Source organism: Homalodisca vitripennis, unplaced genomic scaffold (genome assembly GCF_021130785.1).
Source record: "Homalodisca vitripennis isolate AUS2020 unplaced genomic scaffold, UT_GWSS_2.1 ScUCBcl_961;HRSCAF=3960, whole genome shotgun sequence".
NCBI lineage: Eukaryota > Metazoa > Arthropoda > Insecta > Hemiptera > Cicadellidae > Homalodisca > Homalodisca vitripennis.
This window is the reverse complement of record NW_025777084.1, coordinates 42,796-65,096: the sequence shown is the minus strand read 5'-3', so window position 1 is coordinate 65,096 and position 22,301 is coordinate 42,796.

The following is a 22,301-nucleotide window of genomic DNA, read 5'->3' as shown; positions in this document are numbered from 1 at the left end:
TGCCCCGCTACCCCATTCCGCCCCGGGTTCCCCTAGTTGTGTTTTATAATAATACAAAAAAATATGGTTAGATAAGTAGTTCTTGTATTCTTTTCAAAATAAATCCTATTTTAATGATAGAAGGATTAATAGTAATTATTTATGTACTAAAAGAGAAACTAAAACAGAAAGCCCTAACCAACTTTATAAGGTTGAAAATTGAGAAAATTAACATGTTTTGACTTCTTTATAAAACTAAAAAACTTTGACTTGTTCTGTAATATTTTACACTTTTGTAATTAATTATTCTGACAGATTCATTGGTCTTTATGGAAGGGCGCAAAACAATTAATGCACAAAGCAATTTTACACTTCTCGCATTCAATTTGGCACCTCTTAGGCTTTTCTTTAGTACTACATCGAGCACAACGGCGACTTGACGTAGGTATAGGAAAATGAAGGCCAACATCTGCCAATGATACCTCATTTACATGTTTTCCACTATTTTTTTTATTTTTTTTACAAGAAGGTACTCTTATAATTCGACTAGAGAAATTTCCAACCAAGTCTTCAGCCAGTTTCTTCCGGAAGTTTAAATGTTTCATTGGCTGCAATTTTTGTTCTTTTGAAATGTATGTGTGTAGGATGAATGAATTGACTATGACTGAATCAACCTAAAAGTAAAAGAGTTTTAGCCACCATTTTCTGGATTTTTGGCTTATGCTGTAACTTGACAGAAGATGGTAAAAATGGTCAGCTCCACCCATATACTGGTTATAGTCTTTCAATACTGTTGGGCACGTAACTGCCACTTTCTTTCCCTTTTTGTTTCTTCTTTGTACCTCAGTTATATCATCTGTTACATGCATATTTGAAATAAGTTTTACAGATTTAACGCCTCTATATTTCCATTTAATAACAGATATTTCTCCTGCAGATGCAAAATCACTCTGCCCTACTTTTAAATCTTTATCTTTCTTCAATAAATTTACTGGGAAGAATTTTCTATCATTTCTAATGGTACCACATCCAAACGAGAGTTTAGCTAGCAGTTTTTGTAACAATGGGATGGTTGAGAAGAATCTGTCAAAAAATAGGCAGTATCCCAGGCCCTCAAAAGCCTTTGATAATCTCAGTATAACACTTTCTCCTAAAGTTTCCTCACTTCCTCTTGTGGTTGATTTCCCTTCATAAACTTCAAAACAGAGCATAAACCCTGTTACACTACAAGCCAAAACCCATATTTTGAAACCCCGCTTGGTAGGCTTATTTGGGAGGTATTCTTTCAAAGAAGTACGTACCTTAAAACCAACCATACTTTCATCTATGCTCAAGTATCTGCTTGGATTGAAAACTTCCCTATACTTCTTACAAAGATAATCAGTTAAAGGCCTCACTTTGTACATTTTGTCATATTTAGGATCTCCCTTTTTTGGCATCTTTTCATTATCATTCAAGTGTAAATAACGTAGTATTTTTAAAAATCTGCGCAATGACATAACTTGAGCTACTAATTCAAGCCGAAACATGGGATGAGTTGACCAATACAGGCGCGTACTTGGGAGTGAATGGATTTCCATTACCACTAATATACCAACAAATGCCAGCTGCTCTTTTTCAGTCAATTGAAGGTCAACAGTATTTTGAGAAGCAAATAAGTTTGATTCATGAACTATTGTTCCCAGAAATGGTCCTATTAGACACGTAAATTCAGTTAGTGGGGAGGAAATATCAATCTGTGTTTTTGGTTCTATTGGCTGAGTAAAATCAAAATCAATGTAGGTTTTTGGTTGGGCAGCTAATTTTGAAAATTCGAAAGGAGATTTTCTGTTGCTTACATTTTCACCTTGAGTTGGTATTTGCAGATCTTCTTCATTACTTAACTGAGGATTCGTACTATCACCCAGGTTAGACTCAATGTCTGAATCTGATTCACTACTACTACTACTACTAAGTAAAGAGTCAATAACCGACCAACGGCTCAAATTTCCTAAGTGATCATCTGGATTGTACGTTGGATCGGCATCACTGTCGTCCATGTAATCACTTTCATCTTCATTTTCGAAAAACAGCCGTCGATTGAAACTTACATTTTTGTTGAGCAGTAGATGGACCTGGCTGGGACTCTGTAGTTCTTTCACGACTTACAGGGGTAGATGATGTGAATGAAGAGGGTTGTCGACTATCCCAAATATCATCCGCTTCACTGTCACCGCCGCACTCTGAATTATTAACCATTTCATCAGTGACGTCAAAAATAAATGCATCTTGTTCACTTCCACGAAGCTTTGTAAAGTCATCTGCAGTGTAAGAGTTACCTTTTCGTCGCTTACATGGCACTTCCTCTTCAGACTCCATTCTACAAAAAACAGAAAAAATAATAATTAAACCAGAATATTAACTTGAAACGTTGTAATAAACATTTAATTAAATATTTAAGTATTACGGGACTGTAACTAGAAATAAATTAATCCAAATTTTATTTTAGGGGGAAATAACTCGCAAGCAAAAAAAATTTAACATGTATTACTATTATATTTTGTAAATACACATGTTTCTATGTTCATTGGTATATTTATTGCCAAAATATATCAAGAAACTTAATTTATAAATCACTGAAATTCTTGATGTATTTGAGGTTAGAGTAATTTTAATATATAAGCTTAATTTTCATACTGACAGTTTCAGATAAAACTCTAGATATACATGTTAAAAGGCAGATAATTTAACCATAAACAAGTATCAAAATATATTATGTTATAAGTAATTACCTGTTATAATCCACATGAAAATTTCCTGATGAACTGCCCTTATCTCGATAGAAGCTGCAGGCTCAAACGCTCACTGGTCGAAATTTCAACCACTTTTAACAGGCCAATGAGATAATATGGGTTTACGTTCAAACCTGGACCTTTCAACCAATGGCACCGATGTTCCTTACCTAATACAATGATACTGTGGACATAGAACCCATTTTCCTTCAGCAGGTCACTCAAAAATGAACCTTATTATCAGGTGGTTGAAATTTCAACCATGTCCGTTCCATCAAACATTCCATATAATCAGGTGTGCGTTACTGGAAAGTTCTTGGTGGTTGATATTTCAACCATAACCTATAAAGGGTTAAAACCAGTAGCTCTCCTAAAACTAGTGGCCTCGGGTTTTCGCAAGCTAAGTGTAGGATGTCGTTTACGAAAGCCTCGAAGCAAGTTTTTCCCTGCACATTCGTTGTTACGCCATTCTTGAGGGAGAATGGTGGTACTGTTTGGTTGCTCAATAAGGTTATTGGCTTACTGCCAAGCTAAACGCAACGTGTCTTTAGCTGACAAGGCATGATGCAAAGTTGCTGCCTTTTTAAATATTCAACAAGATGTAGGTCCTCAATAGTTATAAATACCTGTTTCACAGCATTTTTTGTTGTATCATATTCAAAAGAACCACTTTCTTCTTTTCCTTTGTTCTTTAAGAAATTTTGGTAGTGCCTACTGTTGAGTTGCTCAAACCATACTTATCAGCCGCTTTATTAACTGCCAGTTTCCTTCGATCACATCGTTGACTGCCTGCTCCAAGGCTGTCTTGTCAATCTTCTACGTTTTACACCTGACTTGCTTCTAGGCATCTATGTAAATAAAAAAAACTAATTACAGTATTACAACTGGAAGGGAAGTAACTATTTACTCATTATTCATAGACAATTTGTAAATAATTAAATTTTTAATCTAAAAGAAGGCATATACTTTTAATATCTTTTAAAAATAATAATAAAATGTAAATGCTATTGTAGATAGCTCACACATGTAGGTTAATTGTTTTAAATATTGCAGGTAGCTTAAAACACATTTAATGCCATGTTAAAGTATAAAAACATAAATTATATAGAATATAACACAAGAAACAACAGAACCACAACTCTATTATAGGTTATGTTTACTCAAATGTAGCAGTTGCAAAACAAGCATCAGAAATCTTTAGTACCAAATTAACAACAGAAAATAAATAGGTTTCATAATTGAAACCTTGAAAAATAACTAATCAAGATACAAAATATTTACTTACCATAAGCAAATTCATAAATTCAACTTTAGAAGGAGAACATAGCCAGCAAACAGATTGATATCTACCACAACCTACTCTGGTGGTGAAAGAAAGAACGATGAACTCTTTCTTAGATCATTGTTAGTTTAACCGATAACTGCACTAACTGGTTTGTCCCAAGGTACAGAACTTTCCCCTAAATTAAAAATATATGCTAACGGTTAACTTAATAGACAAATAATGTTTTTGATTAGTTTGATTGGAATTTAATCTGATCCACTTGCTTTGTCATTCTTCAAAAGTTTAATTTTGTTCTCAATTTCTAATTTGGTAATTTCAGAGAGATATATAGAGTTCGGATTTGTTTTAATTTTTTTTATATTGTAGATCTGGAATCTGGCCGGCTACCATTTTGTTTAGTAGCTGGCCGAGTTCCAGTCGCTTGTTTGCCAGCCCGTCGGCGTTCCAACTGACATCTCTCAGCGTACCCATGCATGGTGGTGGACAGCAAGTCCATAAGGCGTGACATCATCGCCACCATGCTGGTCAGCTGGGAGAGAATCTCCGCTATTCCAGCCTTGAGGTCCTCAGGTGGGAGGGCGGCAGCAGGCTGAGAAGTCGACATGATGTTCTGTGTGGGCGGCTGGGCTTGTGGTTCAGGACTAGATGCAGGCTTTGGTGGTTCAGTACGAGGTCTTGGTGTGGGCCTGGGTAGTGTTGGTCTGGCAGGTCTCGAAAGGGGTTGGTGTGTCCTCACTCCTTGGGGTTTCCGATTGCTTGGAGGCAGGGGGATGACGTGGCTCGGGGGGTGAGATTTTCGGAGTGAAACGAGCACTCCGATTTTCTGGTTTCCGGGTTGGGCGGTGATGGTGACGTCGAAGTAGTCTTCCTCTCGGTCGTCGGTGGATGGCTCCGCGGTGTCATCTACAGAGGCAGCAGGGGCAGGAGCTTCCCGAAGCTTAGGAGGCTCAACCCTGGAAGGTGCAGGCTTCTGAGCCTTCTTGGCAACGGCAGCATAGGAAAGCTGCCTCTCGTTTTTGAAGCTGGCACACCCGCGGTAGTTAGCAGAGTGGGCCTCTCCGCAGTGGCAACATCTGGCCGGAGTTGAAGCTTCCTTCGGGCAGAGGCTGGATGGTTGGAGGCCGGAGCCCATCGCCTCCACGGAGGGTGACGAGCCACAGGCTGGTTGGTTGTCCTCTCCTTGTCTTCAGGAGCTTGGCCTTTACGATGCCATAGCCATCTCCTTGGAAGGCCTCAATGTCCTCCTCAGGCGATAGGGTGGCTGGAAGACCTTTGATGACCACCTTGAGGAGGCGCTCGGTGGTCATGGCGAATGTGTGGAACTTAAGCCTCTGTTCCTGTAGGTATCGCTGGAGTGCTCGGAAGTGGGCAACGGTGCTGATCTTCAGCCGCAGCGTCCGAGCGGTGCAGACCGCCTCCAGGTCGCCCTCAACCAGCTGTTTGATGGTCACAGCATGGCTGGCCCATCCTTTAGAGACGTCTAGGATAATGGGAGGAATGCGGGGGCCTCGCTCGACCTCCATTTCCTGGCCGTCCACGATGTCCCTTTTTCGGCTCTGCGGCGGAAGTGTCGGAGCTAGAGCCGCTTGTCGCTTCCGAAAACTCACGGCGGGACGGCCTGATGGTTTAGAGTGGGCCCCAGAAATAGCTGGAACCATCAGCTGGGCAACCGGAGTGGAAGTCCCCGTTGCTGTAGAGTGACCTTTAGAAAGGCCTTTTTGGGCCTCAGACCGGCGCAGTTTCCCCTGTCACTTGGTCGCTGCACCATGGCAGCTCTCGGGGGTAGTCCCGACTTCACCCTGATCTCCCGTCCCGGGTGGAATGGTGTTGTTGGGTCGATCAGCGGTGGAGTGGCCTTTTAAAAAGCCTTTTTGGGCGACAGCGCTGGGACCCGCTTGGGAAGCCGCGCAGGACCCCAGTAGTGTCGCCAGCGGTTCCGGTAAACCGGTTCCGCCGTCAGGGACTGCCGGAGTAGATCCCTCGACTTCCATCCTCGTGGTCTGTACTGCCCTGCTAAGCTAAAAAACAGTAACTGCACTTGGGGTGATTCAGAGATACAACCGGTTTAGTGATTTTGTTCAAAACCAACAAACAAATAATAGAATTGTTAGGCTTTTTTGCCTTTATCAACATATCGTTTTTAAATGCAAATATGTTGTTTTTAGCGTAACATTTCGATTTTATTTAACCATTTAACGCCCATGTTTTTTAATATCATTATATTTGTTGTTGTTTTTTGTTTATTACACTTAGTTGAACATTTCTTGTTATACAAAGTATGGTGAGAAAAATTCTGTGCTTATTTATTTGAAAAAATGTTAACGGGACTTGAAAGTCCCGTTGGGCATTTGAAGGTATCTTTAAACATTTTCCAGTGGGACTTGACTGTCCCTTTGGTCAGTTAGGTAATAATTCAATTAGACAAAATGTTACATCATGAATAATGATTTATTCAGGTCAAAAGTAAAACTTTTTGAACATTATTAAAACTCGTGAAAATCCTTGAAACAGTTTTTTTTTCATTGATACATAAATGCACTTTGCACATATTGCAAATGGAAAATGGCCGAGATTCAATTTTTTTCTTCGAACATACTTCACACCGGGTTCTTTTTTCTTTGAAAACAACAAAAAAAAACCTTTGTTTTCCAGACGGACATCGTTTGGTACAGACGAATCAGAACCTTTTGGTCTTTTTGGTGCTTCATCCAACGAACTACGCCTTTTTGAACCAGAGATTTTTTAATGTTTAGCCAGTAGACCCTGGGCTACAGCTCGGCGGTACTCTAAAAGAGTTATTTTTGGATTTAATGAGTTGTAAATTACATAGGAGTTCACAAATGCAATGTCTACAATGCCCCAAAAGAGCCTGTGCCACCACTTTCTTGACCGCCGGTTGACACAATAATACTGGCGCATTTGGTCAGCCAGATCAACTCCTCCCATGTGACAATTGTAGTCCTTCACAACTTCTGGGCAGTTAATGTTGAGTTTTTCTCTCTTACAGCTGGTCCTCTTCACTGTAGTCTTTTCAGTTCCATGATAATTGGAAGCAAAGAAAACTGGACGGTTGTCTTGCCATTTATAAACATTTCAATGATGACGTAAAGTACTGTAATGATCCTCTCAGGATCGTGCTTTCCACAAAAGTTGGTAGACCAACTCTGTCCGACCTAATTGTCCCACATGCCAAAACACTTTCCACTTTCAACTTTTCCAGTAATGGTAGAGAGGTGTAGAAGTTCTCAAAATAAACTTGTATATTAGTGCCCCAATAAGGTTTGGTAAGGCGCAAGACCACCTCTCCATTTGAGCCATAATCTTTATAGAGACAATGTTCGCAGCATCATTATCAATCTGCACTTGTATCTTGCCATACTTTCCTTGGTATACTTCAAATTGCGGAATAAATCCTTTACTATCACCAAGACACCATATTTTGTACCCTCTTTTTATTGGCTTCATGGGGTTGTATTGTTTTAGTGTGGACCTACCGTTGAAAAGTATACTTGACTCGTCAACTGCAACAGTTCTGGTAACATTATAAATCTGTACGAAATGATCATTTAGGCTATCAATCTTAGGTCTTATTTTGTACAGTTTATCTTTACAGTCTCTGGATCTTAGATCATTGTCGTTGATGTGTATGTTACTTAGTATGGAGTCAAACCTATTACGGGACATCGTATTTGACACCAGTGTTGATCCTAAATCTGAACTGGTTGACCAATAATGTCTCCAACTGGGCAAGTTTTTTCAACCCATGAAAAAATTTATGCCAATGAAGGATAGAAGCTAATTTTTATTTGTGTTTAGGATTTTACCTTGTTTGACTACATATAAATTACTTTGGTAAACGATGTTGTCTAGGATGGGTTTGATTGTTTCTACAAAGATGCTTGTAGGTGTTTTGCAATTGTCAAAAACTCCTTGGACTGGATCTGGAAAAGAAAACTAAGAATTTATAACTTGTAAACGATATAAGTATCAAATAAATAACATCATCGTGGTGTGTAGGCTATTTTATTGTTATTTGCATTCCAATCCAGTATAAACAGACTGTAAGTACTATATTTTAATAAAAAAAATAAAACAGTGCTCTGTATAACATGTAGTGGAAACATAGCTCAACACAAATATAGATTTATTGTAGACTTACCAGGTTGTCTTCCTGAAAATGGTGGGATTACAGTGTCAAATCCTTTATTTTCCCAATTTCTTTGTACAACCATTTTCTTTGTACCCTTTTTTCTTAGTAGCAACTTTTCTTGTCCTTGTAGAAGTTTTCCCATTTGAGGTTCTTTTATTCGTCTCCTTTATAGTTTTTTGTATTTTTAGGATCAGTTATGGTTATTGCAGGATGTTGGCTGACAACATGTACATGATCATTCGTCGATGTTGAACGTTCACTGTTATCACAAGGTGTGGGTTGATTAGTTGTCATTGATGTTGAAGGGACATTTACATCAACCATATTCTGTGATTCATTAGGTTTTGTTCTTGTTTTTTTTTTGTCTCTTTAGGTAGTACTGAAAAATACATATATGTTAGCTAGCAGTTAAACATATTTGGTTTTGCTTCAGCTTGCTAATAAATGTTATGGATATGTGGCAGTTTTCAGGACGCTTATCGTAGTACTGCTCCCTATACATCAGTACACTTAGGCTGAAATGGGCGAGAGTTGTTGGGGGAGAGTATAATATTATACATCACATTTTTAAAATACTCATTTTTACACATAGGCCTACCTGACTGGAAAATTCCTCTTTTGAAATATGTCATCAAAATTATTGTCAAAATTAGGCTCATCATCATTGCTCTCAACATCTGTAATTTCATCTGGTATATCCTCATATTCTAGGAATATACATTTCTGTATTTCTTCCTCAGTTAGATTATAACGGCTCATCTCCACTAAAACACAAGGAAATTGTTATTGAAAACTACTTTGATAGCAAAAAGTAACAATACAAGCATAATGAAAGTGATGTATGAAGTGTCAGCAGGTTTAGCCTATAAGCCCAACGGGACATAAAAGTCCCACTTACTATTTATAACATTATTGTGTTGCTATGCAACAAATAGTAAACTGCTATCAAGAAATAGCAATGGGAATGCTATCACATGTTGAATATAATATAGAAAGTCACTTACCAAGTGTAATAGAGTTGTAGTTTGAAGTTGACAATCGCCAAAAACAGATGTGTCCAACAGACAAACACAACAACAAATCTAGGAATGCTGGGAAGCACAGTGTTGCCACCTGCGGAAAGTAGTTGTACTAAAATACTCACTAAACTGGGGCCTACAAGTCCCACTGGGCGTTGAAGATATATTTTCTTCTCGTAATTAAATATAGTATGAAGACTTTTTTGTAACGGGACTCCCGATGGTCGTTAAAGGGTTAAGTATTGTTATTGTAGCTACACATTTATATAGTAATTTCTAGGTAAGGAAAAAGCCAAACAAATTACAACAATCATATTTATTTGAACATCAAACTAAAGGTCTAACAAAGGAATGTTGACAACTATACAAAATTAACATGATAAATTGAGCAAAATTAACATTGTAGTAATTATTATTCCAAATTATAAAAATTAAGAACTGAAAAGAATATTTACATTTATTTATAACAATTACAAATGTAACTAATTAAAACTCAGAAATAGTAATACAATTACTAAAAATAATTGAAATTGTACAAATCACGTCAAATTTAGTAAATACTATCTCAGTTGTGACGGTTTACATAGTATTCATGTCTTTCAGTTGGAAATCACATCACTGGTCATGGTGAAATATGTAAGAACAGTTTTTTTCGTTGCAGCACAGGTAAACCTGGCAGTGGTCGCACTTACTGAACGGTCTAGTTTCTATTTTGTTTTTACTATAAACTTTTAAGAAAAACTAAAAACTAAGTTTATGGTAAACAATAATGGGATAGTAATAATTTTTTATGAGCTTAAAACATATTTATTTATATACGTCAATGATATAAAGGTAGTAGATTAAATTTAAAAAAAAATATTACTAAGGAAACATGAAATACGTAAAAGTTTTAGGTTAAGTACAAACTTAACAATGGATAAGCGATCAGAGTCCAACTTAAGCAGGAGAGTAACGATTAGAGTCCAATTTAAACACTAGAATAACGATCAGAGTCCAACTTAAGCAGGAGAATAACGATCAGAGTCCAACTTAAGCAGGAGAGTAACGATCAGAGTCCAACTTAAACATTAGAATAAAAATCAGAGTCCAACTTAAGCAGGAGAATAACGATCAGAGTCCAACTTAAACAGGAGAATAACGATCAGAGTCCAACTTAAGCGGGAGAATAACGATCAGAGTCCAAAACCATTATTTGTCAAATCTTGTTTACTCGTCACAATCAGATAAGTCTGATTCGCCACTGTCTGTTTCTTTTGCAACAAATGTTTAGACAATAGACAATAAACAATTATATTTATTACCCTTAGGCATATTAAAAATGCAATAGGACACGTCATTTCTATGTTATAATATAAAACTGTTATGGTAACATCATAACTTTATACACAAAAAATGTATTTAAAAATTGTACATTGTATGAGTAAAATTAGTTAAAAGCTTAGGATTAAGGTGCCTTAATATAGGAAGTTGTTTTAAGCAGTTTTGTGAAACAGAAGAAAATGCAAAATGAAAGAGACAAAAAGGCCTAACTCAAGTGCAAACTGAGATATCTGGTTGACAGTGATGGATAAAAGTGGTACTTGACAGAAATTACTTAATCAAAATACAGATTAATATGAACAAGACACAAGAAGTATTTAAGAGACAAAGGTGGTACTTAATAGAAATAACTGAATCAACATACAGATTTACATGTGGGACTTAGAAGCTAAGACTAAAGTATTCATCAGTTGTGTAAAATGCTTGACTTTTTAAGGGGAGATAGGCAGTTTTCTCGCTCCCATGCTATTTAAATGGTGAAACATACACATAGGTAGGTACACTTATCTCCCTAACCACTAATCCTACAAACCTGAAACTTTAGCACTGGTATAAGTGAGCTACATGTATATGGAGTATCTTATACCTATTTATAATAGGTTTTACTCATAAAAATGTTTGTTTTCTAGTAATTAATATTTGCAACTTAAAAAATACATTTTTAGTTAAAATTTTTTTGTAAATAATTTGCTTAGATACAAGCAAACAATTAGGTATACTACAGAAACAATGTATTAGTTGATATCCACAAACAATTTCAGGCTTCTATTTACTTTGGTTCTTGAGAAAAGTGTACCTAAGTATAAAAAAAACAAGGTTTTGGAAAATCGCATTTAAAGATAAAAGTATGGTTTTATTGCTCACATTTCTAAAAGGCACCAGCAGAATAGTCCTTTTCCCCATCTTCTTGCTCCTCCTTATCCTTTCTCCGTAGCCTTCTTTTGATTCTTGTCTTTTTATTCTGGTCCCTTGTCTCCATGTCGGCTTTAAGAATTCTGCACCGATCAATCGTTTGAAGACCTGTGACAGTGTAACGACCCGGTTTCATTCCTAGTCTTTGAAGCACATTCACTTTTGCCACTGAACCTTCATTATAGCACAGCACTGCATCTGTTGCACCTAGTTGGAGGGTTGGTAGGCTGACAAATTCAGTCTTTGGCAATCTTTTCCATATGCAGCTGTTCACACTTTCGTTGGGGTTTTGTGTCTTTCCGTGTAGGCAGCGCTTGAGGAGTTCAGGTTTTGACAGATCTTCATAAATTGGTTTTATAAGAAACATTACAGCTTCAGGCAAGGAGTGTTTATGAGTAAATGGGGTGTCAGTGAACTTGGCTTTTGGAAACTTACACCATGTGTCTTCATCGGAAGGACATCGGTCGTGTTGTGGGTTCGTGTTAGTAGATAGCCTATGGTAGAAGGTTGCCCACACAGCGTCTTGCATTTTTTGAACATCAGTTGTATTTCTTCGGATTGCCAGCCCATAGAAGGTTTGCAAGTTGTCGATTTCAACATCGGTTATCCTGCCCTTGCCGCCCAAAACTTTCCCATCACTGAGTTGTTTTCCTTTCATTGTAGACTTTAACTTTCGAAGTCTTGTGCCAAGGCGCTTTTGGATATGGCCTACACACTCCAGTTTGACAATATCCACATCTTCCCCATAAGGCTTAGCTTCTGACTGAAAGCCTTTAGAGTCCCCATCCCCTAAATATTTAGTATACCGCACTCGAAGCTTCTCTTCTGACCGACTGCAAACGATGTTGGCTCCGACCACCTCCATGCCTCCACTCGACCCGGAGTAATTTGCTTTGCAAACTTTCTTGTGCTCTTCCAGCTCTTTTTCATCATTTTTGTATAAATCTCTGGCACAGTTTATACAAAATTTAGACATACATTCAAAGTCTAATACCTTACCGGTATCAAGCGACGTAACCGTAATAATTCCGTTCAAGGATTTGTAGCCGCGCTTTTGCCAAGCGCCATCAAAAGCCGCAGCTATGTCAGAACTTCCATTATTCTCTTCTACAGCCTCTGTAGCAGCATTTCTGAGAGAAGTATCACATACTTCTGTAACCCTAGGCAATATGGTCTTGTATAGTGCCTGCATCCTGGAGTTTGGCGGAGCTAGATTCATGACCGCAGAAAGAATTTTACCAGCCTCAAGCCCTTTGCCGATTGATCTTAGGGCATAAGCATACCTATTATTTAGTTCATGCTTATTGTGGATTGTCTTTGTGTTCATAAATGCACTACTAAACTTACAAATATTACAGTCCAACACTAATTTATGGGCTATGCCATTAGTGTAACCAGAATCAATCTGAACGCTAAAACAGTTTGATGCACTACAACTAATACACTTAGTAAAACTGTTTATAGCCTGAGATAACAGTTGAAGGTTAATGATTACATTTATGTCATCATCTTCATACTCATAATCCTTGGGTAGTTTTGGGCCAGACAGTTTTCCAGAACTAAAGGAAGTTACCTTAGGCTGAGTTTCTGGAGTCTGGCCTAGGCTAGGTTCTATAAACTGATTACCCTGGTACCTCTTAATGGTAAATTTATTTATCCTAGGCATGATATATAGTATATCAAGGTAAATCACTTATAATAATAGAATTATGCTGTAAAAACTTAGTTCTAAACAACTTAGTTTGTCACTTGTTTGTAAACACACCACTGAACAATATGTAACAATCACAAACTGTCATTTGTCAACATCAGCTGTCACAAAAAAAGTTACTGACAAATATTACAGAAAACAGAATTGAACTAATAGACAGTGTGACCAACAAAAAAAAACTAAAAGATAACATTAGTATATGACTTTAAATTAGTATATAAAGTACCGTAGTTGAATCCAGCGCGCAGAACTTGACACTAGACGCTACACCAAAGGGTGACACACCTATGTATTTTATTTTCACTGAACTATATCAAATGAAAACCATATAAAGTATATATTTTCTTAAACAGAATTAAATGGACAATCGAATAAAAATGTTTTTAAAAAATATATTTTTTGGTAGAAAAACTGCCTCTCTCCTATCTAAGTTAACAGTTTAGTTATGATATTTAAAAAAAATTTGTATGTCATGTTTCTAATAACATATTACATGACTAATGACTAATGTCATGTCTTGTTAGCGGCGGCATAGAATATCACCATCTGTCTACCCGATTCTATCGCCTCTTCTGTTAGAACGTTCTGTACGTCAAGGCCGCAGTCGGTTCGCACGTCCAGTGTCGACCTGTAAGCTTCGATGGTAATCTCCACTGTTTCATTGGGCCTGCGACGGTTCAGTCATGATGTGAGCTATAGTCAGTTTAGCCAGTCTGTCGTAGTTTTTTATCGTCAGAACCTGTTGCAGATCGCGCATATACTGCGGGCACAATTCGTGGATGAAGCGGCTAAATGTTCTGATATCGTCCGGATCCGGCAGGAGGTCCACTTTCGTCACTTTCTTCAGTCTGCGGCTTTTTTCGCTGATAGTGCCCACCGCGGTTGCCCAATCTTTCTCCATTAAGTGTAAGAAATCGTTTAACTCGCACAGCACTTCTCTCTTCTCTTGTCTGCTTGCTTCCGACTTGATGGCCTTGGATTTCAATATGGAAGCACATCTTTTCGGTGAATTGCAGAGTCTGGGCAGCACACTCGACGCTATAGTTTCACTCGTGACGGGGTCAAACTTACTCATCCGCCGGACAGATTCTACCAGAACGTCAAATTTCTTCGGATAAAGACATTCGCGGAAATCTCCGATTGTCGGTTTCAGCGTTTTCTTGGTGATAAACAGCTGGGCGAGAGAACGCATTTTGCTGGCGCAGTAACTGACTTGTTTTGTTGTATGGTGCAAGAATCTGAACTCGGATCCGAACTTGCAGATGAGACTGTCACTCTGGGCGACAGCGGTCTGGGAGTCCTTTTGCATCTTCGGAAATATGTCTCTTCTCAAGTACTCGTTTGCGTACACGTTGTCTTTTACAACCAGTGTTGCGTTGTCCGCCAGGACGCGTGTTCCTTTGCTCGATAAATCACCCCTGCCTTTACACTGCTTGCAGTTTTTCAGCTGTGTGTACAAAAATTCCTTTCGAAAGAATCCCGAGCAGTGCGTACAACAAACGTGTTTAAGATTGTCAACCGTTCTTTTGTTTCCAGACGACCGTCTTGCGGGGAGGAACGGATCGTTTCATTTACCTTCGACGATTTCCTTGTTAAACATCCTGTTACCCAAGTGTCGAATCCTCTCTGTTATCGCTGTTAGAAGTTTTTTCTGGTCTTGGATGATTTGTCGTGCAGCGCGATGTATTCTCTGACATCGTTCTGGTCGTTGTGTCTCGTGACCAAGTGTGCTGTAGTTTGTGGCCGACTATAGCCTTCTGCACAAGCGGAAGAGGCATCTCGTAGAAATGCTCGTGTGTCTTCAGGTCATGTCCCATGTATTTTGATAAACGTTTGGCGTACAGATCGTTTCGCGTCTGCAACTGAGAGGAGGTCGTCGCATGATCCCTCAACGCGTTCGGCGTAAAGGTGGAAGGGATTTTCAGGCCGGCTTTCATCGTCAATTCTTTCAAAATGACAAAACCGTCGTAAAATCGTACACTGCCGACACGACCGAAAACGTATTTACTCTTTATGCCAATCTTCTCGTGCGAGTCTAACAGAGTATCAACAGCTTCGTGAAACACTGTGGTCAACAGAACGGGAACTTTCTTCAGTTTCTTGTTTGCGGCGGCATAGAATATCACCATCTGTCTAGCCGATTCCATCTCCTCTTCTGTTAGAACGTTCTGTACGTCGAGGCCGAAGTCGGTTCGCTCGTCCAGTGTCGACCTGTAAGCTTCGATGATAATCTCCACTGTTTCATTGGGCCTGCGACGGTTCAGAGTTATGATGTGAGCTATAGTAAGTTTAGCCATTCTGTCGTAGTTTTTTTATCGTCGGCACCTGTTGCAGATCACGCATATACTGCGGGCACAATTCGTGGATGTAGCAGCCAAATGTTCTGAAATCGTCCGGATCCGGTAGGAGGTCCGCTTTCGTCACTTTCTTCAGTCTGCTGCTTTTTTCGCTTATAGTGCCCACCGCGGTTGCCCAATCTTTCTGCATGAGGTGTAAGAAATCGTTTAACTCGCACAGCACTTCGGTCTTCTCTTGTCTGCTTCCTTCCGACTTGATGGCCTCGGACTTCAATATGGAAGCACATCTTTTCGGTGAATTGCAGAGTCTGGGCGGCACACTCGACGCTATAGTTTCACCCGTGATGGGGTCGAACTTACTCATCCGCCGGACAGATTCTACCAGAACGTCAAAGTTCTTCGGATAAAGACATTCGCGGAAATCTCCGATTGTCGGTTTCAGCGTTTTCTTGGTGATAAACAGCTGGGCGAGAGAACGCATTTTGCTGGCACAGTAACTGACTTGTTTTGTTGTATGGTGCGAGAATCTGAACTCGGATCCGAACTTGCAGATCAGACTGTCACTCTGGGCGACAGCGGTCTGGGAGTCCTTTTGCATCTTCGGAAATATGTCTCTTCTCAAGTACTCGTTTGCGTACACGTTGTCTTTTACAACCAGTGTTGCGTTGTCCGCCAGGACGCGTGTTCCTTTGCTCGATAAATCACCCCTGCCTTTACACTGCTTGCAGTTTTTCAGCTGTGTGTACAAAAATTCCTTTCGAAAGAATCCCGAGCAGTGCGTACAACAAACGTGTTTAAGATTGTCAACCGTTCTTTTGTTTCCAGACGACCGTCTTGCGGGGAGGAACGGATCGTTTCATTTACCTTCGACGATTTCCTTAATAAACATCCTGTTACCCGAGTGTCGAATCCTCTCTGTTATCGCTGTTAGAAGTTTTTTCTGGTCTTGGATGATTTGTCGTGCAGCGCGATGTATTCTCTGACATCGTTCTGGTCGTTGTGTCTCGTGACCAAGTGTGCTGTAGTTTGTGGCCGACTATAGCCTTCTGCACAAGCGGAAGAGGCATCTCGTAGAAATGCTCGTGTGTCTTCAGGTCATGTCCCATGTATTTTGATAAACGTTTGGCGTACAGATCGTTTCGCGTCTGCAACTGAGAGGAGGTCGTCGCATGATCCCTCAACGCGTTCGGCGTAAAGGTGGAAGGGATTTTCAGGCCGGCTTTCATCGTCAATTCTTTCAAAATGACAAAACCGTCGTAAAATCGTACACTGCCGACACGACCGAAAACGTATTTACTCTTTATGCCAATCTTCTCGTGCGAGTCTAACAGAGTATCAACAGCTTCGTGAAACACTGTGGTCAACAGAACGGGAACTTTCTTCAGTTTCTTGTTTGCGGCGGCATAGAATATCACCATCTGTCTAGCCGATTCCATCTCCTCTTCTGTTAGAACGTTCTGTACGTCGAGGCCGAAGTCGGTTCGCTCGTCCAGTGTCGACCTGTAAGCTTCGATGATAATCTCCACTGTTTCATTGGGCCTGCGACGGTTCAGAGTTATGATGTGAGCTATAGTCAGTTTAGCCATTCTGTCGTAGTTTTTTTTATCGTCGGCACCTGTTGCAGATCACGCATATACTGCGGGCACAATTCGTGGATGTAGCAGCCAAATGTTCTGATATCGTCCGGATCCGGTAGGAGGTCCGCTTTCGTCACTTTCTTCAGTCTGCTGCTTTTTTCGCTTATAGTGCCCACCGCGGTTGCCCAATCTTTCTGCATGAGGTGTAAGAAATCGTTTAACTCGCACAGCACTTCGGTCTTCTCTTGTCTGCTTCCTTCCGACTTGATGGCCTCGGACTTCAATATGGAAGCACATCTTTTCGGTGAATTGCAGAGTCTGGGCGGCACACTCGACGCTATAGTTTCACCCGTGATGGGGTCGAACTTACTCATCCGCCGGACAGATTCTACCAGAACGTCAAAGTTCTTCGGATAAAGACATTCGCGGAAATCTCCGATTGTCGGTTTCAGCGTTTTCTTGGTGATAAACAGCTGGGCGAGAGAGAACGCATTTTGCTGGCACAGTAACTGACTTGTTTTGTTGTATGGTGCGAGAATCTGAACTCGGATCCGAACTTGCAGATCAGACTGTCACTCTGGGCGACAGCGGTCTGGGAGTCCTTTTGCATCTTCGGAAATATGTCTCTTCTCAAGTACTCGTTTGCGTACACGTTGTCTTTTACAACCAGTGTTGCGTTGTCCGCCAGGACGCGTGTTCCTTTGCTCGATAAACCACCCCTGCCTTTACACTGCTTGCAGTTTTTCAGCTGTGTGTACAAAAATTCCTTTCGAAAGAATCCCGAGCAGTGCGTACAACAAACGTGTTTAAGATTGTCAACCGTTCTTTTGTTTCCAGACGACCGTCTTGCGGGGAGGAACGGATCGTTTCATTTACCTTCGACGATTTCCTTAATAAACATCCTGTTACCCGAGTGTCGAATCCTCTCTGTTATCGCTGTTAGAAGTTTTTTCTGGTCTTGGATGATTTGTCGTGCAGCGCGATGTATTCTCTGACATCGTTCTGGTCGTTGTGTCTCGTGACCAAGTGTGCTGTAGTTTGTGGCCGACTATAGCCTTCTGCACAAGCGGAAGAGGCATCTCGTAGAAATGCTCGTGTGTCTTCAGGTCATGTCCCATGTATTTTGATAAACGTTTGGCGTACAGATCGTTTCGCGTCTGCAACTGAGAGGAGGTCGTCGCATGATCCCTCAACGCGTTCGGCGTAAAGGTGGAAGGGATTTTCAGGCCGGCTTTCATCGTCAATTCTTTCAAAATGACAAAACCGTCGTAAAATCGTACACTGCCGACACGACCGAAAACGTATTTACTCTTTATGCCAATCTTCTCGTGCGAGTCTAACAGAGTATCAACAGCTTCGTGAAACACTGTGGTCAACAGAACGGGAACTTTCTTCAGTTTCTTGTTTGCGGCGGCATAGAATATCACCATCTGTCTAGCCGATTCCATCTCCTCTTCTGTTAGAACGTTCTGTACGTCGAGGCCGAAGTCGGTTCGCTCGTCCAGTGTCGACCTGTAAGCTTCGATGATAATCTCCACTGTTTCATTGGGCCTGCGACGGTTCAGAGTTATGATGTGAGCTATAGTCAGTTTAGCCAGTCTGTCGTAGTTTTTTTATCGTCGGCACCTGTTGCAGATCACGCATATACTGCGGGCACAATTCGTGGATGTAGCAGCCAAATGTTCTGATATCGTCCGGATCCGGTAGGAGGTCCGCTTTCGTCACTTTCTTCAGTCTGCTGCTTTTTTCGCTTATAGTGCCCACCGCGGTTGCCCAATCTTTCTGCATGAGGTGTAAGAAATCGTTTAACTCGCACAGCACTTCGGTCTTCTCTTGTCTGCTTCCTTCCGACTTGATGGCCTCGGACTTCAATATGGAAGCACATCTTTTCGGTGAATTGCAGAGTCTGGGCGGCACACTCGACGCTATAGTTTCACCCGTGATGGGGTCGAACTTACTCATCCGCCGGACAGATTCTACCAGAACGTCAAAGTTCTTCGGATAAAGACATTCGCGGAAATCTCCGATTGTCGGTTTCAGCGTTTTCTTGGTGATAAACAGCTGGGCGAGAGAACGCATTTTGCTGGCACAGTAACTGACTTGTTTTGTTGTATGGTGCGAGAATCTGAACTCGGATCCGAACTTGCAGATCAGACTGTCACTCTGGGCGACAGCGGTCTGGGAGTCCTTTTGCATCTTCGGAAATATGTCTCTTCTCAAGTACTCGTTTGCGTACACGTTGTCTTTTACAACCAGTGTTGCGTTGTCCGCCAGGACGCGTGTTCCTTTGCTCGATAAATCACCCCTGCCTTTACACTGCTTGCAGTTTTTCAGCTGTGTGTACAAAAATTCCTTTCGAAAGAATCCCGAGCAGTGCGTACAACAAACGTGTTTAAGATTGTCAACCGTTCTTTTGTTTCCAGACGACCGTCTTGCGGGGAGGAACGGATCGTTTCATTTACCTTCGACGATTTCCTTGTTAAACATCCTGTTACCCAAGTGTCGAATCCTCTCTGTTATCGCTGTTAGAAGTTTTTTCTGGTCTTGGATGATTTGTCGTGCAGCGCGATGTATTCTCTGACATCGTTCTGGTCGTTGTGTCTCGTGACCAAGTGTGCTGTAGTTTGTGGCCGACTATAGCCTTCTGCACAAGCGGAAGAGGCATCTCGTAGAAATGCTCGTGTGTCTTCAGGTCATGTCCCATGTATTTTGATAAACGTTTGGCGTACAGATCGTTTCGCGTCTGCAACTGAGAGGAGGTCGTCGCATGATCCCTCAACGCGTTCGGCGTAAAGGTGGAAGGGATTTTCAGGCCGGCTTTCATCGTCAATTCTTTCAAAATGACAAAACCGTCGTAAAATCGTACACTGCCGACACGACCGAAAACGTATTTACTCTTTATGCCAATCTTCTCGTGCGAGTCTAACAGAGTATCAACAGCTTCGTGAAACACTGTGGTCAACAGAACGGGAACTTTCTTCAGTTTCTTGTTTGCGGCGGCATAGAATATCACCATCTGTCTAGCCGATTCCATCTCCTCTTCTGTTAGAACGTTCTGTACGTCGAGGCCGAAGTCGGTTCGCTCGTCCAGTGTCGACCTGTAAGCTTCGATGATAATCTCCACTGTTTCATTGGGCCTGCGACGGTTCAGAGTTATGATGTGAGCTATAGTCAGTTTAGCCAGTCTGTCGTAGTTTTTTTTATCGTCGGCACCTGTTGCAGATCACGCATATACTGCGGGCACAATTCGTGGATGTAGCAGCCAAATGTTCTGATATCGTCCGGATCCGGTAGGAGGTCCGCTTTCGTCACTTTCTTCAGTCTGCTGCTTTTTTCGCTTATAGTGCCCACCGCGGTTGCCCAATCTTTCTGCATGAGGTGTAAGAAATCGTTTAACTCGCACAGCACTTCGGTCTTCTCTTGTCTGCTTCCTTCCGACTTGATGGCCTCGGACTTCAATATGGAAGCACATCTTTTCGGTGAATTGCAGAGTCTGGGCGGCACACTCGACGCTATAGTTTCACCCGTGATGGGGTCGAACTTACTCATCCGCCGGACAGATTCTACCAGAACGTCAAAGTTCTTCGGATAAAGACATTCGCGGAAATCTCCGATTGTCGGTTTCAGCGTTTTCTTGGTGATAAACAGCTGGGCGAGAGAACGCATTTTGCTGGCACAGTAACTGACTTGTTTTGTTGTATGGTGCGAGAATCTGAACTCGGATCCGAACTTGCAGATCAGACTGTCACTCTGGGCGACAGCGGTCTGGGAGTCCTTTTGCATCTTCGGAAATATGTCTCTTCTCAAGTACTCGTTTGCGTACACGTTGTCTTTTACAACCAGTGTTGCGTTGTCCGCCAGGACGCGTGTTCCTTTGCTCGATAAATCACCCCTGCCTTTACACTGCTTGCAGTTTTTCAGCTGTGTGTACAAAAATTCCTTTCGAAAGAATCCCGAGCAGTGCGTACAACAAACGTGTTTAAGATTGTCAACCGTTCTTTTGTTTCCAGACGACCGTCTTGCGGGGAGGAACGGATCGTTTCATTTACCTTCGACGATTTCCTTGTTAAACATCCTGTTACCCAAGTGTCGAATCCTCTCTGTTATCGCTGTTAGAAGTTTTTTCTGGTCTTGGATGATTTGTCGTGCAGCGCGATGTATTCTCTGACATCGTTCTGGTCGTTGTGTCTCGTGACCAAGTGTGCTGTAGTTTGTGGCCGACTATAGCCTTCTGCACAAGCGGAAGAGGCATCTCGTAGAAATGCTCGTGTGTCTTCAGGTCATGTCCCATGTATTTTGATAAACGTTTGGCGTACAGATCGTTTCGCGTCTGCAACTGAGAGGAGGTCGTCGCATGATCCCTCAACGCGTTCGGCGTAAAGGTGGAAGGGATTTTCAGGCCGGCTTTCATCGTCAATTCTTTCAAAATGACAAAACCGTCGTAAAATCGTACACTGCCGACACGACCGAAAACGTATTTACTCTTTATGCCAATCTTCTCGTGCGAGTCTAACAGAGTATCAACAGCTTCGTGAAACACTGTGGTCAACAGAACGGGAACTTTCTTCAGTTTCTTGTTTGCGGCGGCATAGAATATCACCATCTGTCTAGCCGATTCCATCTCCTCTTCTGTTAGAACGTTCTGTACGTCGAGGCCGAAGTCGGTTCGCTCGTCCAGTGTCGACCTGTAAGCTTCGATGATAATCTCCACTGTTTCATTGGGCCTGCGACGGTTCAGAGTTATGATGTGAGCTATAGTCAGTTTAGCCAGTCTGTCGTAGTTTTTTTTATCGTCGGCACCTGTTGCAGATCACGCATATACTGCGGGCACAATTCGTGGATGTAGCAGCCAAATGTTCTGATATCGTCCGGATCCGGTAGGAGGTCCGCTTTCGTCACTTTCTTCAGTCTGCTGCTTTTTTCGCTTATAGTGCCCACCGCGGTTGCCCAATCTTTCTGCATGAGGTGTAAGAAATCGTTTAACTCGCACAGCACTTCGGTCTTCTCTTGTCTGCTTCCTTCCGACTTGATGGCCTCGGACTTCAATATGGAAGCACATCTTTTCGGTGAATTGCAGAGTCTGGGCGGCACACTCGACGCTATAGTTTCACCCGTGATGGGGTCGAACTTACTCATCCGCCGGACAGATTCTACCAGAACGTCAAAGTTCTTCGGATAAAGACATTCGCGGAAATCTCCGATTGTCGGTTTCAGCGTTTTCTTGGTGATAAACAGCTGGGCGAGAGAACGCATTTTGCTGGCACAGTAACTGACTTG